The 23,807-nt window shown below is 47.6% G+C and overlaps 1 protein-coding gene, 1 long non-coding RNA gene and 1 other non-coding gene across 3 annotated transcripts in view; 1 reads left to right on the top strand and 2 right to left on the bottom strand.

Annotated features, from left to right (window-relative positions):
* LOC139051492 (adipocyte enhancer-binding protein 1-like) overlaps window positions 1-23,807 on the bottom strand; it is a 297,433-nt gene that overhangs the window by 33,575 nt on the left and 240,051 nt on the right. The gene's annotated exons all lie outside the window — the stretch shown is intronic.
* LOC139051507 (uncharacterized) lies at window positions 4,853-7,068 on the top strand. Its single transcript, XR_011509405.1, has 3 exons — window positions 4,853-5,388; window positions 5,755-5,988; window positions 6,448-7,068. It is a non-coding gene; the product is annotated as an uncharacterized lncRNA (long non-coding RNA).
* Window positions 16,949-17,023, bottom strand: TRNAS-GGA (transfer RNA serine (anticodon GGA)). Its single transcript has one exon. It is a non-coding gene; the product is annotated as a tRNA-Ser (tRNA).

Genomic DNA, 23,807 nt, shown 5'->3' with positions numbered 1-23,807 from the left:
TCGCTGCCTATTGTAAATTGCTGTTCTCTTCCGAGACTGTTAAACATTACTTTAGTTTTCTGCAGATTCATTTTTAGACCCACTCTTCTGTTTTGCCTCTCCAGGTCAGTGAGCATGCATTGCAATTGGTCCCCTGACTTACTAAGCAAGGCAATATCATCAGCGAATCGCAAGTTACTAACGTACTCTCCATTAACTTTTATCCCCAATTCTTCCCAATCCAGGTCTCCGAATACCTCCTGTAAACATGCTGTGAATAGCATTGGAGAGATCGTATCTCCCTGCCTGACGCCTTTCTTTATAGGGATTTTGTTGCTTGCTTTATGGAGGACTACGGTGGCTGTGGAGCCGCTATAGATATCTTTAAGTATTTTTACATACGGCTCGTCTACACCCTGATTCCGTAATGCCTCCATGACTGCTGAGGTTTCGACAGAATCAAACGCTTTCTCGTAATCAATGAAAGCTATATATAAGGGTTGGTTATATTCCGCAGATTTCTCTATCACCTGATTGATAGTGTGAATATGATCTATTGTTGAGTAGCCTTTACGGAATCCTGCCTGGTCCTTTGCTTGACAGAAGTCTAAGGTGTTCCTGATTCTATTTGCGATGACCTTAGTAAATAGTTTGTAGGCAACGGACAGTAAGCTGATCGGTCTATAATTTTTCAAGTCTTTGGCGTCTCCTTTCTTATGAATTAGGATTATGTTAGCGTTCTTCCAAGGTTCCGGTACGCTCGAGGTCATGAGGCATTGCGTATACAGGGTGGCCAGTTTCTCTAGAAGAATCTGTCCACCATCCTTTAACAAATCTGCTGTTACCTGATCCTCCCCAGCTGCCTTCCCCCTTTTCATACCTCCCAAGGCTTTCTTTACTTCTTCCGGCGTTACCTTTGGGATTTCGAATTCCTCTAGACAATTTTCCCTTCCATTATCGTCGTGGGTGCCACTGGTACCGTATAAATCTCTATAGAACTCCTCAGCTACTTGAACTATCTCATCCATATTAGTAATGATATTGCCGGCTTTGTCTCCTAATGCATAGATCTGATTCTTGCCGATTCCTAATTTCTTCATCACTGTTTTTAGGCTTCCTCCGTTTCTGAGAGCATGTTCAATTCTATCTATATTATACTTCCTTATGTCTGCTGTCTTACGCTTGTTGATTAACTTCGAAAGTTCTGCCAGTTCTATTCTAGCTGTAGGGTTAGAGGCATTCATACATTGGCGTTTCTTGATCAGATCATTCGTCTCCTGCGATAGTTTGCTGGTATCCTGCCTAATGGAGTTACCACCGACTTCCATTGCACACTCCTTAATGATGCCCACAAGATTGTCGTGCATTGTTTCAACACTAAGGTCCTCTTCCTGAGTTAAAGCTGAATACCTGTTCTGTAGCTTGATCTGGAATTCTTTTATTTTCCCTCTTACCGCTAACTCAATTGTCGCTAGCGATTGTCGTTGGGGGTCCACTTTCGAGCACACATGAGGCCAGTGGCAGTTCAGCCCGTTTCCATTACGCATTTTAATCGCGTAAAGTAGGCCATGGCCACGAGATCACAACATTTGCGCCTATATAGTGAAGGCGTCACGCCAGCGGTGCTGTCGCTGTTGCGGGTTCACTGGAAGCAGTATTTCAAATATAGTGTACTGAGGTATCGTTCGTCTCTACGAGAAATGGCTTCCCAGGTAGCTTAAAAAAGGGTTATTACTAGCGCCCTTTCAACCAGAGACCTTGGCTAGTTTACAGTCGAACGCAAGGGCAAGCTGCAATTGTTCGGGGCAATCACAGACCACACTTTATGCCTTGAAGGCACGCTCCCCCCTGTGATTTCCTCGAGAGATGAATCTGCTACTCCGAAGCTTATACTTTCGTGGTTAATTTGCTACTTCTGACGACCATCATGGCAAATACGAGGTGCCATTGCGGCACATTTTAACGATATAACATGCAGCTGCTAAGGTCAGATCTTAGCCATGATCCTCGCGAAGTTCCCGTGTTCGAGCATGTACAGGACTATTCATATCGTTGTTCCTTTAATTTGGTTGCAAAAAAAATTAACTGGTGATAACAATAATCGGAATTGCGAAATTTGAGCGTATCGTGTTTGACAGCGGCCACCAGAGACCTCCGCCCGCTCATCCAGCATACGCTGCAAACGGCATGATAGCCGCATAGAGAAAAATTTCAGCAAGAGCGGACACTCCCATAGAGCCCAGCGGCCGAATTGACTGTAGCAGACCAAAGCGGTGTTGTTGACTCCTTCCGGTTTCGGTTTTGGGCGCGGGCGTTTTGAAAACCAGTTGGTACACGCCGCGCCAGCTCCACTGCTCGGCACGGCACTCATTTTTTTTTCGCTTCTGCTGAACCTCGCGTGGAATCGTTTTAAGTAGAAACGATTGCGTTTGACCTTTACAAGACTGCGCCGAATCTGTCAGGTGCAATTTCATAAAGAGAACGAAAGACGCCTTCTGAAATGATAGAATGTTTATTTTGCTCTATATAAATGCTCGTTCCGCGCTTGTTCTGCATTCATCCAAAGTTGTGGCACCAGGTAAGCAGCGGTCATTGCCGTACGATGCTCCACCGGATGTCATCAGCTGAACGAAAGTAAATTACAAGCATGTATGATTTCCGTATATTGACCTAACAGGAGTATTACGTATAGAGGCGAAACGTGCGTAAGTGGTGAATGAGCGGCATTACAGATAAATTCACTTTGAGTGCATTTCGCAGCAAAGACTCCACCGAAACAATGCCATAAAATCTGAACATCCGATTTTCAAGCACCCCTCCTTTCCCGGGCATTATTTCCTGCATTTTAAGTGCACAAATACACGGGTGACTGCGCGTTTCCAAAACAACTTGGCCTCGACCGACATGATGATACGCCAAGTACATACACAAAGGTAGCTACAACACAGGCTAGGCCAGACCTTGTTACACGCTCGCAGAATGCCTTCTAATCGCACTCAAGTCAGACTCGTCGGTGCAATGCCTGTTTTCAGTCGCTCAGAATACGTAAATGTCATGTTCTTGAGCTCCTCCGTGTTATCTTTTACGCGTCCTGCCGGCGCATGCAACACTCCCGCGTTATCACTCTCAGCAACCGCTCGTCGCGTTTTCGAGAAGCGTGAGTACCGCAATAATGTATATGTTGTTGCTGGGCTTTAAAATGCGTCACAAACTTGTCCCACTAAAATTCAGTACACGCAAAAATTACTCACTGTGGCCGCGGCTTGCTTTTTTCGCTAACAGCTTCACAACCCCAGGCGCTGCGAGCAAGCCTCAAGGTATCCCAAAAAGTTACCAAATATATTACAATACATTTTTCGGGTCAGAGAATGCGTCACGAACTTCTACCAGTAAGATTCAGTACTACACGCGAACCTGCGGCACACAGCCGAGCTGCTTTTCGCTAACTGCGTCAATAAGCCGGGCGCGTCAACCGTGCTTCTAAACTACCCCAAATATAACGACGTTAGTTACAATAATGTTGGGGGCCACAGAATGCGTGAAAACTTGTCTGTCTCAGGCGCTATACGACGTAGTGCACGCATGCACACGCGCAAATGCGTCACACGGCCGAGCCGGTTTTCGCCGGGCGCGGCAAGTGTACCCAAATACAGCGAAATAAGTTACAGTAATGTTGCGGCTCATAGAAAGCGTCGCAAACATCTTTCAGGACGAGGCATTAAATTAACTTCGCCAGGACGGCGGTGCTGTTTTTCGCTAACTGCGCCACTCGAACTAAGCCTAAATGTGATTAAAATGCGCCGCACACTGTCAAACACAATTTCTCACCTTGCCGTAGTCCAGTAGTGCAGTGGTGCCGTGTGGAAATGCAGACGACACGCAAGAGAAGCATAGAGAAGGCCGGGAGCCCCCCAAAATAGGCTATATCCAGAACAGACGGGTCGCCGAGCACGCGAGCTTCGCACGTACCACCGTCCTCGCTCACTCCTGCGGCTTGTCTGGCGCATGACGTATGCACCCGCGTCTGGCGTGCCGCTAGCTTGTTGCTAGGCAACGCAACAAAAAGTTGCAAAGTATAAGTTCATTTACACGCAAAACTTTTTCACTTTTAGTGGGAAGGAATAAAAAAAATAAAACGTTGTCTGAAAGTTTATTTCACATTCTTTTTTTCTGATGCTCGCGTCAACTAATGGACGTTGTTGAAACTAGGCGTGACGTGTTTCCTGTTGCCAGTTTTTGAAGAGTGTCCCCTCTTGTTGAATTTCTTTCTCTACGATAGCCGGTCGGGTAGTTTCCGCTTCGCTATCGTCGCGTTCCACCGCACTCGCCACGCTTCTGGCCACGCCATTCTCAGGCGCGATGAGCCACCGCTGCATTGCAAGGACTGTAACAATGTCTTAAACCATGCTCGTCTACGTTCTGGTTCGCGCTCTTCGCTCTCTTCTTGTTCTTTCTGCTATCCCCGTATTTAATCTGCCGTGTTCGCTCTCCTTTCATGGCTGCCCCGGCACATTATCCAAATTGGTTAAACCGACAGTGATGGGAACGGCGACGGCGGCGCTAAACCCACGACCGGGCAACACAGAGCTGCGCTGTAAAATGGCTTGCTCATTTCAGTGAAGCGGTACACAGAGCTGCGCTGTCAAATGGCTTGCTCATTTCAGTGAAGCGGTGAACTCGTAGTTGTCTGTAGTGCGCGGTTCTGGTTCATCGTCTGGGAATAAAATCACCGGACGCGCATGTGCAGCAGCTCCGTATGAAAGACATCAAAAACATGACGCGGCCTTTCTCCTCTATCGCCTTTTTTTTTTCTTTTTTTGCGCGCCTGGGTGCGCGACAAGTTCTTTTCTGCAAGTGAGAGGCAACCTGTTCACGCATCAGTTCGCTAGCTGCCGTCAAAAGAGAAATGGTACGAATTGACCATGACAAAAGGCTGAAAATAATCGGCCTTGCTATTGGAGGAATGAGCCGACGGAATATCGCTAGGACTGTGGGTTGTAGCAAACGCTCTGTAGACCGCATTGTCTGTGCCTATCGAGATGAGGGCCGCATTGAAGACGCGCCACGAGGAGGGAGGCCTCCTGTCACGACAGCTGCAGAAGACCTGTCGATCGTGGCAACAGTAAGCTGCGACCCGACGGTTACCCTCCAGGAGCTTCGACGACAGCTATGATTGGCAGCGTCTATCCCAACCATTCACCGCAGGCTACACGCAGAGGGACTTCGTAGTCGTACTGCGTGTCAAAGGCCTCGACTCCTCGAGAGGGAAGCAGCAGCCTGTCTACACTTCGCGCGTGAGCATCAGGCGTGGGGTGCAGACGAGTGGAAATCCGTCGTTTTCAGCGACGAGTCAACGTTCGTCACCCGCTGGGATCAGCCACAACGCGCGTGGAGAATTGCCGGGACAAGGTAAAAGCAGTTTTCTTCATTAACAAATTGCAGAATGACTGTTGAAATGTATCGGAGGAATTAAATTTACATTGAGCTTGAAGTAATATAAGATGACTCCGGACGTCGAATAAATTCATTTTAGGTATTGTTTGCGTATACTTTGAGAATGCATTTTAACTGGGTGTAAGCGTTCGAGAAAATATTCAGATTAAAACAAATGGTGACAACAGATACAAAAAGAGTGAGCGTATGCTACCACGGAGAACGTGCCAGTTTAGTGAATCTTGACAGGAATAATCCTCGTGATCATTCTGGACTTTCAATCTGTTGTTTGAGTTTGAATCCTGCTGTTCTAAAGTCATTTTACCAATTGATTTCTTCCAGATATGAGGCAAGATATACCCAGCAAGTTGTTGCCAGTGGACGCTGCGGAATCAGCGTGTGGGGAGCTATTGCACATGATGCACTTGGACCGCTCCATCGCATCGACGGTATCCTGACTTCAAATGAATATGTAGACATACTTCAGCAGGTGTTACTTCCATTTGTTCTCGAAGGACCATTTCCCGACGGCCTCTTTATCTTTCAGCATGACAGGAGCCCTGTTCATACCTCAAAGTAAGTACACCAGTTGCTGGCTACCTTCGGCTGCTACGCTCTGTGACGTCGCAAACAAAGTGAAAAAAAAAGGATGTGTATACGAAGCGTTTCTTTTAGTTTAAAGATTTATGTTTCCAATGCAGGGAGAAATAGGTCATTGTTATTTGTGCAGCCACAATATACAACAGGGTGGACATTTTTGTATGCAATACAGACTAAATAAATGTTACCTAATTATAACGAATCAAACCTTCATTTTTTTCTTTAGGAGCCAACATCAAAATGAAAACTTGATGGTAGTCATTATGAAAGGAGAGCCCCGTTTTCTGGTATTAAGAATCTGCATTGTAGTTCAAAGCATGCAAACCACTAAAGTTATTTTCCCGCATTGTAGTTACTTAATCTGCAAATATGTTTTATTAGTGAAATCATTGTTCCTACATTTTCATTACATGCCCTGACCTCCCTCTATTTTAGGTTGGTCCGCTCTACTTTGGATTATCTTCGAATCCAGACATTGGAATGGCCACCCAAGGGAGCGGATATTAATTTAATCGAGAATATCTGGGGCTTGATGAAGCGCCGCATCTCGCGGCGTACTATTAAGACTGATACTAAGGAAGCCCTTTGGTCTGTGATCCATGCAGTGTGGGAAGAACTCAAGAGTGACAGGAGCCTCATGTCACGTTTATACGCCTCACTGCCAGGACGCATTCAGGACATAGTCGAGGCGCAAGGTGCCTTCACACGTCATTAGTGACGCCTTTCCTTCTAAAAGCACACACTCGAGAGATTCTATTTTCCCCTCAAACTTTCCTTTATGCGGTAGAACAAACCAGCAGTGATATTTGTGGTTTTTACATTGTTTGTGCAAAAAATAAAAGCACTTACTCGTCATCTCTGCCACCATCTTTTCAAACATTTCTTAAAGGCGTAAGAGCAGGAAAACAAGTTTGGAAAACCTGCTACCTAGGTCACGTCGCAAAACGGTTCGGGTACTTATGCCATCAAATCAATTTTGGTTCATTGGCATGTTTAAACAAAAAGTTGCTTTCCTAATATACAGTAAAGCGAAGCTATGGGCTGATCTGGACATAAAGGTGCGCCACCCCGTAACCCTTCGGCGAGATCTGTGAACGTGTCCCTGTTGAGGAAGCAATTTTCAGCCTAGTTACTTTCACTATAACGGAAATGCCTTTCGCATATTCCGCCACTTAACCTTCACTTAACCCTGCCAACTGTGGCCAATTTCCTTTTGCATACTTCCCAATCTCGTCTGCTCTCCTGCCGTTCTTTCGCCCCTTGCTACGCTTCACTTCCCTTGTAATCCACCCCATTACCTTAATCGACCACCATCATGCTGCTTTCTCGTAATGTGTGCTGTCCCTGCCCATTTCTTCTTGATGCAGTCATCCGAAACGCTTTTCGTCTTGTTCTTCACAAGAAAGTGCGTCAATGTAGATGAATTTAACAAGGAAATAAGAGAAAAATTCCTGAACCAACACGGCGCATTCATCGACCTGAAGTCGAAGTCAATAACGTTGTCCGATGATAAAGCGATACCGCCAGAGAGGCCTCGTAGTCAACACGCCTTGAGTGTGCTCGAAGGTCGAGTGAGCATCCCGCCTCGCTCCAGCATTGTTATTTCGGTCGGAACCGAAACAACAACTGATGTAGAAGGCGTCATCGAAGGGAACCAACATCTATTGCTAGACCGTGAAATTAGCGTCGCAATAGGGATCACTCGACTGCATGGAGGAAAAACTGAAGTGTTGCTGACAAACTTCAGCCAGGAGTTCAAGCACATCAACAAGGGCACGAAGATCGTGTACATCGAGGAAATTCTGGAAAACAGTAATGCGTTTGTCCTCTCGGATTCCGCCGCATCTACCCCGACGACCATGGTTCCCGAACCACACTACGACAATGATCCCAGTCTCCCCGTAATTAAGCAACAGCAGCTCAGACGTCTGCTCCGACGATACAAAGGCTGCTTTTCGACGTCATCGAGAATTCGACAACCACCAGTCGCCAAGCATCGCATAATCACCGAGGAGTGCGCTCGACCACACCGCCAGAGCCCTTACCGAGTTTCGCCGCGAGAACGTGAAGCTATAAGAAAAGCAGTCGACGAAATACTGCGAGATGACATAATCCAGCCGTCGAAAAGCCCGTGGGCATCCCATGTTGTTCTGGTGAAGAAAAAGGATGGAACCCTACGTTTCTGTGTCGATTATCGTCGCCTGAGAAGATCACGAAGGACGTATACCCCCTCCCACGGATACACGACGCATTAAATCGGCTCTGCAACGCTAAATACTTCTCGTCGATGGACCTTAAGTCAGGCTATTGGCAAATAGAAGTCGACGAAAGTGATCGCGAAAAGACCGCCTTCATCACCCCAGACGGCCTCTACGAGTTCAAGGTTATGCCATTTGGACTGTGCTCGGCGCCTGCGACGTTCCCGCGCGTGATGGACACGGTTTTAGCACGATTGAACTGGCAGACCTGTGTCGTTTACTTGGATGACGTCTTTGTCTTCGCCAGAAATTTCGACGATCACCTTAGGCGGCTTGCAACAGTAGTAGAGGCTATCTAGTCATCACGGCTCACTCTGAAGCCAGAAAAGTGCCGCCTCGCTTAAGATGAGCTTGTGTTCCTAGGCCACGTCATCAGCAAGTCTGGAGTTCGCCCCGACCCATAGAAGACAGCTGCCGCCGCAAAGTTCCCACAGCCCATCGACAAGAAGGCAGTGCGTAGATTTCTTGGCATGTGTGCGTACTACAAGCGATTTTTCAAGGCCTTTTTACGCATTGCTGAGCCGCTGACACAGCTAACTAAATGTGACGTCGAGTTCAAGTGGGAAACGCTGCAGGCCGACGCATTTCAAGAACTCAAACGACGCATGCAGTCGCCGCCCGTACTTGCGCACTTCGACGGGCACGCCGATACCGAAATCCACACTGACGCCAGTAGCCTAGGCCTCGGTCATAGAGAAAAAAATTCAACAAGAGGGGACACTCCTCAAAAACTGGCAACAGGAAACACCTCACGCCAAGTTTCAACAACATCCGTTAGTTGACGCGAGCATCAGAAAAAAAGATATTGTGAAATAAACTTCCAGAAAACGTTTTATTTTTTTTATTCCTTCCCACTAAAAGTGAAAAAGTTTTGCGTGTAAATGAACTTATACTTTGCAACTTTTTGTTGCGTTGCCTAGCAACAAGGTAGCGGCACGCCAGACGCGCGTGCATACGTCATGCGCCAGACAAGCCGCAGGAGTGAGCGTGGACGGTCGTACGCGCGAAGCTCGCGTGCTCGGCGACCCGTCTGTTTCGGATATAGCCCATTTTATGGGGCTCCCGGCCTTTTCTATGCTTCCATGCTTCTCTTGCGTGTCGTCTGCATTTCGACATGACACCACTGCACTACTGGACTACGGCAAGGTGAGAAATTGTGTTTGACAGTGTGCGGCCCATTTTAATCACAATGAGGCTTAGTTCGAGTGGCGCAGTTAGCGAAAGAACAGCACCGCTGTCCTGGCGCAGTTCGTTTGAGTGAATGCCTCGTCCTGGGAGATGTTTGCGATGCTTTCTATGAGCCCCAACATTACTGCCTCTTATTTCGGTAGTTTTTGGGCACACTTGCCGCGCCCGGCTTATTGACGCAGTAAGCGAAAACCGGCTCGGCGGTGTGACGCATTTGCGCGTGTACATGCGTGTACTACGTCGTAGCGCCTAAGACAAGTTTTCGCGCATTCTGTGGCCCCCAATATTATTGTAACTAACGTCGTTATATTTGGGGTAGTTTAGAAGCACGGTTGCCGCGCCCGGCTTATTGACGCAGTTAGCGAAAAAACAGCTCGGCTGTGTGCCGCAGTTTCGCGTGTACTGAATCTTACTGGTAAAAGTTCGTGAAGCATTCTCTGACCCGAAGAAGTATTGAAATTTATTTGGTAACTTTTTGGCATATATTGAGGCCTGCTCGCCGCGCCTGGAGTTGTGAAGCTGTTAGCAAAAAAAGCAAGCCGGCCATAGCTAGTTAGTTTTGCATGTACTGAATTTTAGTGGGACAAGTTTGTGACGCATTTTATAGCCCTGCAACAACATATACCTTATTTCGGTAGTCACGCTTCTCGAAAACGCGACGAGCGATTGCCGAGAGTGATAACACGGGAGTGTTGCTTGCGCCGGCAGGACGCGTAAACGATAACACGGAGGAGTTCAAGAACATGACACTTATATATTCTGAGCGACTGAAAACAGGCTTTGCACCCACGAGCCTTACTCGAGTGCGATTACAAGGCATTCTGCGAGTGTGTAACATGGTCTGGCTGAGCCTGTGTTGTAGCCACCTTTGTTTACTTGGCGTACCATCGTGTCGACTGAGGCCAAGTTGTTTTGGAAACGCGCAGTCACCTGTGTATTTGTGCACTTAAAGTGCAGGAAATAATGCCCGGGAAATGAGGGGTGCTTAAAAATCGGATGTTCTGATTTTACGGCATTATTTGGGAGGAGTCTTTGCTGCGAAATGCACTCAAAGTGAATTTATCTGTAATGCCGCTCATTCACCACTTACGAACGTTTCGCCTCTACACGCAATACTCCTGTTAGGTCAATATACCGAAATGATACATGCATGTAATTTACTTTCTTTCAGCTGATGGAATCCGGTGGAGCATCGTACGGCAACGACTGCTGCTTACCTGGTGCCACAGCTTTGGATGAATGCAGAGGAAGCCTCGAAGGAGCATTTACATAGAGCAAAATAAACATTTCATCATTTCAGAAGACGTCTTTCGTTTTCTTTATGAAGTTGCAGCTGACAGATTCGGCGCAGTCTTGTAAAGGTCAATCGCAATCATTGCTACTTAATAATGAAACGATTCCACGCCAAGGCCACGCGAGGTTCAGCAGAAGTGAAAAAAAAAATGCCGCGCCGAGCAGCGGAGCCGGCGCGGCCTGTACCAACTGGTGTTCAAAACGCGCGCGCCGAAAACCGAAACCCGAAGGAGTCAACAACATCCGCTTGGTGCGCTACAGTCAATTCGGCCGCTGGGCTCTATGGGAGTGTCCGCTCTTGTTGAAATTTCTTTCTCTATGCCTCGGTGCCATCGTAGTCCAGAGAAAAGATGGACATGAACACGTGATAGCTTACGCTAGCCCATCGTTGTCAAAAGCGGAAGGCAATTATTCTACAACCGAAAAGGAATGCCTCGTCATCGTTTGGGCTACAGCGAAATATCACCCTTACCTACATGGCAGGCCATTCAAAGTGGTCAGCGTCCATCACGCGTTGTGTTGGCTAGCTAAATTAAAGGACCCTTCAGGACGGCTGGCAGGGCGGAGCCTCAGACTACAAGAATACGACATCACTGTAACTTACAAGTCCGGATGAAAACACTCAGATGCCAATTGCCGATCACGCGCCCCCATTGACCCACCGCCGCAAAATGACGAGGATGACGACGCCTTCCTTCGAATAATAAGCGTGGAAGACTTCGCCGAAATGCAACGAGGAGACCTGGAGCTGAAAGCCCTACTCGAGTATTTGGAAGGGCACACCAAAGTTGTCCCTAGAGCATTTAAGCGTGGATTGTCTTCGTTCATGCTTGAAAACAACCTACTCGTGAAGAACTTCTCACCAGTCCGCACCCACTACCTTCTTGTTGTTCCGCCGGCCCTGCGTCCAGGAGTACTGCACACCCTACATGACGATCCGACCGCTGGGCACCTCGGTTTCTCCCGGACGCTATTGAGGATACAAGAAAGGTATTACTGGCAGCACCTAATCGACGATGTCACTCGTTACGTCAAGACATGCCGAGACTGTCAGCGATGCAAAACACCACCGACAAGGCCAGCGGGATTACTACAGCCGATGAAGCCTCCTTACCGAGCTTTTCAGCAGGTGGGGATGGACTTGTTCGGACTGTTTCTGACATCAACTTCCGGAAATAAGTGGATCGTCGTGGCGACGGACTATCTCACCCGCTTCGCTGAAACTGAAGCTCTACCGAAAGGCAGCGCAGCCGAAGTGGCGAAATTTACATGGTGCTCCAGCAGTCCTCATACCCGACTGAAGGAGGCTTTTACAGCAGAGCTCACGGAAGCCATTCTGCAATACAGCCAGACAAGTCACAGGAGGACAACTACCTACCATTCGCAGACGAATAGTCTCACGGAGCGCCTGAATAAGACCCTCGCCGACATGCTAGCAATGTACGTTGACGTCGAGCACAAGACGTGGGATGTGGTCCTGCCGTGCGTAACATTCGCTTACAACACGGCGGTACAAGAAACAACGCAGATCACGCCATTGAAGCTGGTTTACGGCAGGAACCCGACGACGACGCTCGACGCCTTGCTGCCGCACGTCACTGACGAGGAAAATCTGCAGCGCGCCGAAGAAGCTCGACAGCTCGCCCGCCTACGGATCAAGAATCAGCAGCGCACCGACAGCCGACACTACAACCTGCGACGACGCTTCGTCGAGTACCAGCCTGGCGACTGTATTTGGGTATGGACCCCGATACGCCGACGAGGACTGAGTGAGAAACTATTGCAGCGCTATTTCTGACCCTACAAGGTCATCCGACGTATTGGCGCGCTGGACTATGAGGTTGTGCCTGACGGCATTTCAAATTCACAGCGGCGCCGCGCAAGATCTGAAGTGGTTCAAGTGGTGCGTCTTAAACCCTTTTACGGACGCTGAAGAACTTCTTTGTTTTGTAGCTTTCTTTGCTACGATTGCCATAGAGAAAGGGATTGAACAAGAGCGGACACTCGGCGAAAATTGGAAACAGGAAACACGTCACGCTATACTTTTACCATCGACGAATTGGGGCCGCGAGCATCGAGAAAAAGAAGAATGTGAAATGAGATTAACAGAAATTGTTTTATTTTTTTTATTTATTCCCGGAAAAATTAAAAATATGTGCGTATAAATTAAATTAAACTTTGCGGCTTACTTCCGTTGCCTAGCGACAGACGAACCGGCGAATGACGAGCCAGATGTTTGCGTCATTCGTCAGACACGCCGCCGAAGCGAGAGCGAGCGGCCGCGCATGTGAGCGTAGGACTGTTCGGGCGCCCGTCTGCCCGTTTTTCTATTTTGGTATTTAGCCTGGTTTGATGGCCTCCCGGCGAATTATTGCGTTCATTCGGAACTTCGACAAGGCAGCACTGCACTATTGGACTACGGCAAGGTGAGAAACTTTGTTCGACAGTCTGCGAAGCACTTCAAGCAATTAGGCTTAGTGCCCGGCAACTAGGCTAGACTTGTGACGCAGTTAACCCTTTGAGGGTCGATTTTTTTCGCCATATGCGACCACCCAGGGTCGATTTTTCTTATTGCACATTTAAATTCTTCAGAGGGATCTATTTCGAAAAAAATTTACTGTAATTTTTCTAGGGTGACTATAAAGTGAGAAAAAAATGATTTCCATTGGTATACATGTACTGTCTATTCATGAAAAACAACAAAAAATAGCAAATAAAGTTAAAAGAATTTTAAAACAATTGGCGCATTGTTATATACAATGTCCACACGAGAAAAATACACAAGAAGAATGCGCACACGAAAATTTTTCGCAAATCTCGAATGTTCCTCTTGCACTAATATTTCTTCAGCGTGTGGTAGCCCTTGAAGCATGGCTCCATACAGAGCGGTTTGTTGCATTCAGCGCACATGTACCTTGTGTCCTTGCGATATTTTTGCTGTTGAGTGGTGTTGGCGCATACGTGGCACCTCCTCTGGGTACTGCTTCCCTGAGCAGCCGTGGGAGGCAACTTCAGAATAAAGTGCCAAAAAAGGAAACGCATGCACGGCGGCATCCTTCGTATGCGGGCCCCTGTGAGCAACAAACGAGCGAGTAACAGGTGGTCACCCTTTGAGTGACAAGAACGAGGTAGCTATCAGTGTTGCGGGCGCAAGAAGCCGAAACAGCGTGCGGAACAAAACAGAAACTAACCGCCGCGCGCCCGCGAGGGCGCCAATGCGCGAGCGGTAGCAGACGCTCCGGAGCAAAAAAAGAGCTATACAACGAAAACCGAAAGAAAGAGACGCGAGAAAAAAGTTCCATGTATTCCCACATAGTAGCAGCACATGCCAGGCAAGAAAAAGTTAGGAAATTAGCGCGCGTTTTAAACGTACAGACGGCGCCGTAAATATACGGCATCGACCATTTTCGGACCTGTTCGCGGCGCCGTATATTTACGGCGTCGACCCTCAAAGGGTTAACGAAAAACAGCGTGGCCGTCGTGGAGCAGTTAATTTGAATTAAAGAATCGCACTGGGAGATGTTTGCGACGCTTCCTATAAGCCCCAATATTGTTTTAACTAATTTCGGTAGTTTTTGGGTACGCTAGTCGCACAGGGTGCTGTGGCACAGTTTCGCGTGTACTGAATTTTACTGTGACAAGTTTTGGCGCTTTCTCTGACTGCCAACATTATTGAAACTAATCTCATAGCTTTTTGGGCTACCTTTCGAGCGCAGCGGGCGCGCCTGGCGCTGAAACTCGGTTAGCCAAAATCAGCTCGGCCGTGGTGCGCGGTTTCGCGCTTTAATGCACTGACAAGTTCATGGCGCTTTTCTTTCTCTGACGCCCAACATTGTTGAAAATTATTTTCGGTACTTTTATGTTATGAGGCCCGCTCGCCGCGCCTGTTGTGACGCAGCGAAAAGCAGCTCGGCCGTGGTGACAGTTTGGCGCGTACTGAATCTTATTCCGACAAATTTGTCGCAATTTTTATGTCCCCGCAACAATTTAAGCCTTCTTTCGGTACCCACGCTTGTCGAAAACGCGACGAGCAATCGTCAAGAGTGATAACACGGGAGTGCGTTGCTTGCGCCTGCAGAACACGCAAAAGATAAGCCAAGGAGCTCAAACGCCACGAACTAGTAACTCGAAAATTCTGTCTTCTGAACGGCACCCACGCATTTTGTCTTGAGTGCGAGTAGAAGGAATTCTGCGAGCGTCCAGCATGCTCTGATTGAGAGCCTGTGTTGTGGCCACCTCTGTGTATTCGTAGCGTACTATCGCGTCGGTTGTAGCCAAGTTCGCGAAACGCGCCGTTGCCCGAGCATTCGTGCTATTAAAGTGCAGGAAATAAGTATTGAGAAGAGGGGAATGCTTGGAATTAGAATGTGTTTGTGGTATGTACGGTATTGTTTGGGATGAGTCGGGTATTTTCTACTCCGTGAGTGTAAATACGAACTGCTTTTGTTCGTAATGCCGCCCACTCACCACTTTCGCACGCTTCGTCTCTACAGGCATTATTCTTAGATGTTAATACCGAAATAACGCTTGTAATTTTTTCAGCTCACACCGTCTGGTGGAGCTTCCTGCGGAAACTACTGCTGCGCACCTGGTGCCACAACGCTGGACGAATGCACAAAAGCCCGCGACGAGCATTTACAAAGAATAAAATAAACGTTAATTTTTCCACATTTCACAAGGTGTCTTGCGTCTTTATGAAATTGCACGTGTCACATATTCAATGGAGGCTTGTGAAGATCGTTCGCAATCAATTTTACTTAATAAAGTAATTTGCCAATAAATATTTATTAAATAAAAATATGTACATAAACATTTGCTGCAAAAGCAAAAAACAAAAAAAAACGGAGCCGGCGTGACGCGCACCAGCTAGAATTCAAAACGCGCGCGCACAAAACCGAAACCGGAAGTGTGATTCAGGTTTTAACATCCACGGCTTGGTGCGCTGCAGTCAATTCGGCCGCTGGGCTCTATGGGAGTGTCCGCTCTTGCTGTATTCCTTTCTCTATGCGATTGCTTTCTACTTCGTTTGTTTGCAGCATCGGGTCGATGCTTTTTAAGAGGGTGATAACGAGACGTGTACTTATCTTCATCGGGCGACCACGTTTCGCCGCCTAGCACATTTTATCGCACGCCGCGGGACGCGCCTGCATGTATCCGAAGTTTCGGGAAAGTTATCAATGCTCTGTCCGCTGTCTGTTGTCACCGAATCTTATGTTATCTGATTTCATCGCCTGACGCAAATGGTGTAGAACGTTGTGGAAGGCACGTGGGTCCCAACGATTAGTCTGGAACATTCGACGACTGCTGTAAAAAAGCCGATGCGCTTCACCTGCTGATCAGATTTTCGATGATCGCAAACCGTTTTCGCCGCTATCGTTGTGCTATAAGTGTAGCCTGTTTTTGTGGGCACAGGTTCGCCCAATAAAAGTTAGTTTTGTCTTTCACAGTATTGCTACTGTGTTCTTCAACGTCACAACCACGTGAAAATGTTATTAGGTTCAAATAAACATAATCTGATATAAAATATGTACAATCCTCAGCTAGACCATATTCGAGTACTTTTTGCGCACCCTTGTGAAAAACTTCACTCTAATACAGAAATATGGGTGCAATAACATTATCACGACATACATAATAACATAACCCTTAATTGACATCAATTGACATTAGCATTAACACAGTCAATTAAACATGTCTTAAGCTGTACGCAATTCTGCACCCTTCCAGGAATGCCCCCTTTGTTTTTCCAGGAAACTTTCGCAGTCAGCTTCTTGGCCATGGCTCAAATATTTTTTTGTCCATTTATAGCCGCTGTCTACCCAGACAGTGCGATTTATTGCTGTGAATTTTTTATTCATACCGTTCGTCTTGGGGCGTAAGGGTGTGCGAACTCGAAGAAAGTTGAATCTTGAATTTATTACAAATACTTTGTAATGAATCATTGCTAAAGTACGCCTCACGTCTCCTACGAACTTTATTGAGAGGTAGGTTAACCGGATACGGCAGCCCTTTATTAAAGTACGTCCGGCGTTTCTCGCTGACTTCTATATGTTCCACGTTAGGATACGTCGGGCATAAGCACACTGAACAGCTACTGAATAAAGGGAAAATGAGACATCCACCTGTTCGTAGCAATTGCTACAAAGGAAACCCATACGGATTCCTCGAAAGAAAAGCCTCATAGTTGAAGAAAAATTCGTCCTGGTCCGGGACTCGAACCCGGGACCACCGCCTTTCCGGGGCAGCCGCTCTACCATCTGAGCTAACCAGGCGGCTAGCAGATGGCAGGGCGAGTGAGTCTAGTGTTATTCATTACTTCTCTCCACCTTGCGGGTTTCCACAGAACTATTACGTCAAACTGAACAGCTACATACGATCTTGCACTTTTTGTGGATAAACACGGGATGACGTGGTTTTCAGCACTACGAGCGCAGCCTAGTGGCACTGAAGAATCGTCGTGCGCATGTGTGACGAAATTTGCCTTCCTTCACGCGCATAACGCCACCGAAGCGCTCACATGCCGTGCCTTGACTGCGCGTCGCAGCTAACACATACGCCAAGCTACACGACTAAACGGCGCGTTCCTCAAATTGGTGGTCAGCACCAACTACCATACAGTATAACTTTCACTGTCATTGTAGCCCGCAAATTTATTCATACTGCTATTTTAGAAAGAGAGGGAGAAACAAGGTGCACGAAGAAACCTACACACCATTTTCTTCATTCAGTTCACGTTTGTAAATAGTTTAAGAACAGTTACAAATTTAATAGCTCCTTACTTGACGTAATTAACTCCTGCTTGCACCGGGTGTCAGGATTGGGGGCTCAATCCTATCGCTCGTGAGCCGTTGTCCAGATTGGAGTCTGGCATGAATTCGAAGGTAGCTGGCCCATGCCGTCGTCCAACTTATCCACGCTGAGTACGTTGATGAAGGGAAGTACTGCTTTTCATGGAGAACGAGGAATATGGGTTTATATACAGTATTTACATGCAGTTCATCAGTCTAGCATGACTGCGAGAGAAAGTACGTCAGTCTAACACGACTGCTTGAGAGAGTGGCTCAGTCTAACATGACTGCTTAAGAAGTTTATCGAGCATCCGCACAACAGCCGTTTATAAACACTCGGTCCTCCCCTGATTACAAGGTGGCGGAAATGTTCGCCCAGTCATCGTAAACATGTTGCCTCTCCACGGGACGGTTTACACCCCCACACACACGCACGCACACACACAGACAGATTCTCGGTCCGAAACCGACATCACACGAATTTCATAGAACTGCGAGCATTTCCATGACAGAGACTCAAAAGGCCCTTCCTGTACTTAGTAGGTACGACTAACTGATCTAATATCCTGCCCTTTCGATCTCTCTAGTGCCGATACAACAATCTTCCTCTCTCATGTAGCGTCACGTTGCGCCTAGCAATGCCTTCTTTAGCTGTGTCATGTAATTTAGCTAAGCTCTCATCATTCTTTTGCTGAGCTGCCAGTGACTCTCTATCCACACGTAAGAGCTGATCAAAGTTCTTTGAGGGCGGTGATAATAACGAACCTGTCTCGCTTGTGGGTGTGTCACCTTGTTCTTCCTGCAGGCTTGAACTTTGACACTCTAGTGTTACGCTCTCATTGAGCTGGTCAGCTGGCAGGCTCTCGTCAATTGTTTTCTTGTCCTTCGGGCCTAGCTCGGATTCGGATATTGAAGTTATCCCCTTTTCTGCTTCCGCAGGAGCAGCTTGTGCATTTTCAACCGAAAGCGGCGCGATTTTATGAGTTTGGCCTCGCGTCAATGCCTGTACTATGCCCTCTCCCAGTTTAAGCCCCTTTTCATGCAGTAACTGATTAGAACGATTCGAAAAAATGTAAGGGTACTGTAAGGGTGGTGACAAAAATGTGAAAAATGCAGCCTCGGTCACTAGATCCCCGAATGGTCCACTCATTTTGACTTTGGCCATGGGCAGACACACACTGTGTCCTTCTACAGCCTGTTTGATCCATGCTACTTCTCCGCTGAAGTCATCTACCATCACGTAAGATGGATGGACAATGTCCTTCGTGGCGGCACTGTCTCTTAGCACTCGGCATGGTTTGTCATTAACTTGCAGGTCGTGAAGATACAGGCTTAAAAGTTCCATATTCTCGTCTTTTTCCTCTACATAGGAAAAAAACTACGCTAGGCTTCCCGCAGTTTACAGCTATATGTCCCAGTTTGTGGCATTTATAACAGCGGATTAGCTGTTATAAATGCCACATGTTACACATAAATGCCACATGTTATTCCCCGTTAAGTTTCTCCTCGCTCTTTTGTGCGGACTTTTCCTCCACGACTACAGGCACCGATCGTCTAGTCTGCGGATCATTTTTAAACGGAAATTGTTTCCGGGATCCATTTCAACCGTCCCAATTTCCGTCTTCGACGTTCAACTTTCTACGGGTTGCGTACTCTTCGGCTAATTCAGCCGCCCTTTCCACAGTGTTTATTTACATTCCCTCTGTCTTGCACCCACAATTTCACAGCTTGGGGGATGATTTTGCAAAACTGCTCTAGACACAAGCATTCAATGATCATGTCTCTGCTGTCGTACGCTTCCGAGCTTTTCAGCCACTCGACTAGGTTGGCCTTTAAGCCGTATGCAAACTCCGTATACCCCTCGCTATCTTTCTTGCCTGTGCTTCTAAATCTTTGCCGAAAAGCTTCGGCTGAAAGGCGGTATTTCTTCAGAAGGCTCGCATTGACCTTCGCATAATCATATCCATCTTCTGCACTGAGTCCTGCGATTACCTCTGCAGCCTCACATGGCAACGTAGACTGCAACCGCTGTGGCCATGTACTCGGACCGAAGTTCATCTTCTCGCACGAGCTTTCAAAATTGCTTAGGAACCAGCCTATGTCAGTCCCGACCTCAAATGGCCTTAGTAGCATGTCCATGCGGTATGATTCCACCTCACTTGATCGTCCCAGAGCCCTTTCACTTCCTTGAGAGAACTCCAAACGTTTGCTTTCAAGTTCAAGTTGCATTTTTCTTAACTCGTGATCTTTATCGCGTTCCTCTCTCTCTTGTTCTTTTCTATCTCGTTCTTCTCTCTTTTTCAGAAGTTCAAACCCCATTTCAATTTCTTCCTCACTGGCCTGTTCGGAAGTTAGCTGCAATAATTCCGATTTTAGCATTTCCTTGCGTACATCTAGGCCCAGTTCCTCACCAACAATCAACAGCTCGTCTCTCAGCAGTGTCCTTAACTCTATGATCGCTGCTTTACTGCCTTGGTCCTGCTCGCTAAATCTAGCTAGGAAAACACAACCTAGGTAACAGTCAGCAATCTAACTTCCCTACTGTTCTAAACAGAACAACACCAAAATGAAGCCTAGAGAGTCAAAGCAAGAACCAAGCACTCACCGCAGACACAGCACCACGTCGCAAAGTCCATCCCACCGCTGCCACCAGTTGTCAGGATTTGGGGCTCAATGCCACCGCTCGTGACCCGTTGTCAAGATTGAATCCGGCATGAATTCGAAGGTAGCTGGCCCATGTCGTCATCCAACTTATCCACGCTGATGACGTTGATGAAGGGAAGTAGTGCTTCTCATCGAGAATGAGGTATATGGGTTTATTTACAGTATATACAAGCAGTTATCAGCCTAGCATGACTGCGAGAGAAAGTACGTCAGTCTAACACGACTGCTTGAGAGAGTGTCTCAGTCTAACATAACTGCTTAAGAAAGTGTATTGAGAGTCCGCACAACAGTCGTTTATAAACACTCGGTCCTCCTCTGATTCCAAGGTGGCGGAAACGTTCGTCCAGTCATCGTAAACACGCCGCCTCTCCGCGGGACGGTTTACACTCACGCACGCAGACACACCCACACACAGGTTCTCGGTCCGAAGCCGACATCACACGAATTTCTTAGAACTCGGAGCTGACCCTCGCAGTGCGTCCGGGTAGCCATTATCTTGCGTCTTGGTTGGCGTGTGGGAAGAGGTCTCCGACGACGTTCCTGCGGCAGCTCCCCCACTCATAGCAGATCTGGTCCGCGTTGGTGGATTCGGTAACAAAAGTTGGCCCGCCGAACTCATTTAGTCACAACGGCGACGAGGCTAGAGGGTAACGGTGGGGGTTTCAGCACAAAGCCTGCTTCGTCAAACGCATCCTAGCTGAAGCGACGGTGAGTGGAGGACGCGCGTATTGTTCCCGGCACAAAGTCGACTTATTCACGCCGGGGCTAGAGGTTGGCGGTGGTGCTCCAGGAAAAGATGACGCCCGCAGTCGCAACTGGTTGGCAAAACTTGCACTGCAGCTGGCCGTTCTTAACACGGGATACTCGGAAAAGCTTTCTGCAGCCGGAACCTTTTGTGCCGTTTTACACGGGAGTAAAATGCACACAAAATAAAAGGACCAAGTTATGTCTGCTCTCCGATTTCCCTGGTGTTCACGAACAAATGTTTACCTCTAGAATGCAATGGTAGAAGAAATTGACGTTCCACTGCGGCTCCTTCATGCACCTCGATGTACATTTTCCTGAGGCTAATGTTTCGTTTCTCGGCCTTAAAACTGGATGTATCAGACGACGAGCGCGATGACGTGAAGTCATGCGCGCGAAGTAAATATTCCTTTATGCTGCAGCCACTAAGCATGCGTAAAACTTTTGCGGTACCACCATTAGACTGCATTGACAGTAGCGAATGTCACAGAGTCCCGTGTCCATGCTCAAGAAGATCAAGATTGTACATGTTTCCCTCACGTCAGCGCTTATTTTGTGTATGTGTTACAGTTTGTTGTGGAGTAGCGTGGCTGTGATAACACAGCCCGAGCCGATGGGCGTTCTCATCATTTCTGTAACTTCCGCACCTGCTTCCATTGGGCGGTGATGCGTGCTTCCAGAGAAAAACAAAACGCATTCCATCCTGTGCTGCTCGATGGTATATTATGGCAACGTAGCTATTCGAAAATAGAGCAATGCTGCAATTACGCGTCGCTACCAATCGGCTAAGAGATTAGTGTAAATCCGTTCGCGCTGCAGTATTTTACAATTATGAAGATGTCGAACCCGAAACTGCAATACACCAGTTAACATAATGGTTGACTAATGAAAGCAGATTAGCGCTACTCTTTGTGCAGTTAGCGCTACTCACCACTGTTCAAGTCGTCTTTGTTTTCGTTCGCGAACAGGTGCGAATGATCCGACTTTCCATTCCCAATGTGGTTCAAAGCATTTTTTTTCTCGACGCTTCTTCAAGAGACTGCTTTATTCAGACAGCTAGACAGATCACTAATGGAAGCTTAAAAATTGATAGCGCTAGTTACGTTGTCGTATAAGATGCCGATGCTCTGCACACGTTTGAATGCTAATTTCGGTTGTGGCAGTAGAAGATAAAACTGTTTAGTTCAAAAATCACAGGGTTCAATGTGCCAAAACCACGTTCTCAAAATGGGGAACGCCATAGTAGGTGACTGCAGAATAGTACGGAGCACCTGGAGTTATTTACCGTGCACCTAAATCTAAGTAGATGTTCTTTTATCATTTCGCCCCAGTAGATATGCGGCCGCCGTGCCCGGGATTTGATCCTGTGATTTCATGATTAGCAGCCCAACATCATAGCAACTATGTAGCCACGGCGGCTGAATTCCTACCTTGATCTTGCTTTGTCTAGTTAAAGCACCGAATGCTATTTAGATGCTGTTCTGCGAAAACGTGATGGAGAATAGACGTTGACTACCTCCATTTGATAGTAACCAGTGTCAACGCCGCTCAAGGCTCGCTGTTTACAAAAGATGCAGTGCTTGTTTGTGTGAAATATGGTTCAAAACAGAGGTTGGAGTAAAATGTACATAATACGACCCAGAAGTGTTTTAGAAAGATCAGGGCCATCAGGGCCATCAGGGAGGAAGTTCCTTCGGTACAGAATGCCGCCCTGGATGACATATCGGCGAACGGATGCGTCGGTAGGTGTAGAGCGCAGACGCTCGATAAGTACTCTCAGCGATAGGTCTCGGTACTGCTCATCGGCGATTTGAGCGAAGGCAGACACAGAGGAAATGCCGTCGGCAGCACTACTGTCAGGCTTGTCTACCGGGTAGCGATACAGGCAGTCAGCGTCCTTGTGTAGCCGGCCAGATTTGTAGGTGACAGAGAACGAATATTCTTGGAGTCGTAAGGCCCAGCGACCAAGTCTTCCTGTAGGGTCTTTCAATGAGCATAACCAGCAAAGCGCATGACGGTCTGTGACAACGGAAAAGGGTCGGCCATATAAGTATGGGCAGAACTTCACAACCACCCAAACTAGGGCCAGGCATTCACGCTCAGTGATGGAATAGTTGCGCTCCGCGGGTGAGAGGAGCCTGCTGGCGTAAGCGATAACACGGTCATGGCCACGCTGGCGCTGTGCCAGTACTGCGCCATTTCCCTGACCGCTGGCATCAGTACGGACTTCGGTAGGCGCAGAAGGATCGAAATGGGCCAGAACGGCAGGCGTTGTGAGAAGGTAGATTAGAAGCGAGAATGCAGAGGCCTCCTTATCGCCCCACTGGAAAGGGGCGTCTTTTTTCAAAAGCTCGGTTAGTGGTCGTGCTATGGCCATGAAAGTTTTCACGAAACGGCGGAAGTACGAGCAAAGGCCGATAAAGCTGCGCACATGCTTGACACACTTTGTAACAGGGAAGTGCGTAACAACATGGATCTTGCCTGGGCCCGGTTGCACTGCGCTCACGTCAACGAGATGTCCAAGGACGGTAATCTGGCGACGGCCGAATTGGCACTTCAATGCGTTGAGTTGCAGACCGGCTCATCGAAAAACGTCCAGAACTGCTGAGAGGCGCTCGAGGTGCGTAGAGAATGTTGGTAGAATAATATAACGTCATCCAAGTAGCACAGGCACGTGGAACATTTACAACCATGAAGAAGGGAGTCCATCATGGGTTCAAAAGTGGCAGGAGCGTTACATAGACCGAACGGCATCACTTTGAATTGATAAAGACCGTCGGGTGTTACGAAGGCAGTCTTCTCACGGTCGAGATCGTCCACGGCAATCTGCCAATAGCCGGAGCGAAGGTCAATAGAGGAG

This window comes from Dermacentor albipictus, unplaced genomic scaffold (genome assembly GCF_038994185.2).
Source record: "Dermacentor albipictus isolate Rhodes 1998 colony unplaced genomic scaffold, USDA_Dalb.pri_finalv2 scaffold_12, whole genome shotgun sequence".
Lineage (NCBI taxonomy): Eukaryota > Metazoa > Arthropoda > Arachnida > Ixodida > Ixodidae > Dermacentor > Dermacentor albipictus.
The sequence above is the reverse complement of the archived record's forward strand: the minus strand, read 5'-3'. Positions and strand labels throughout refer to the sequence as shown.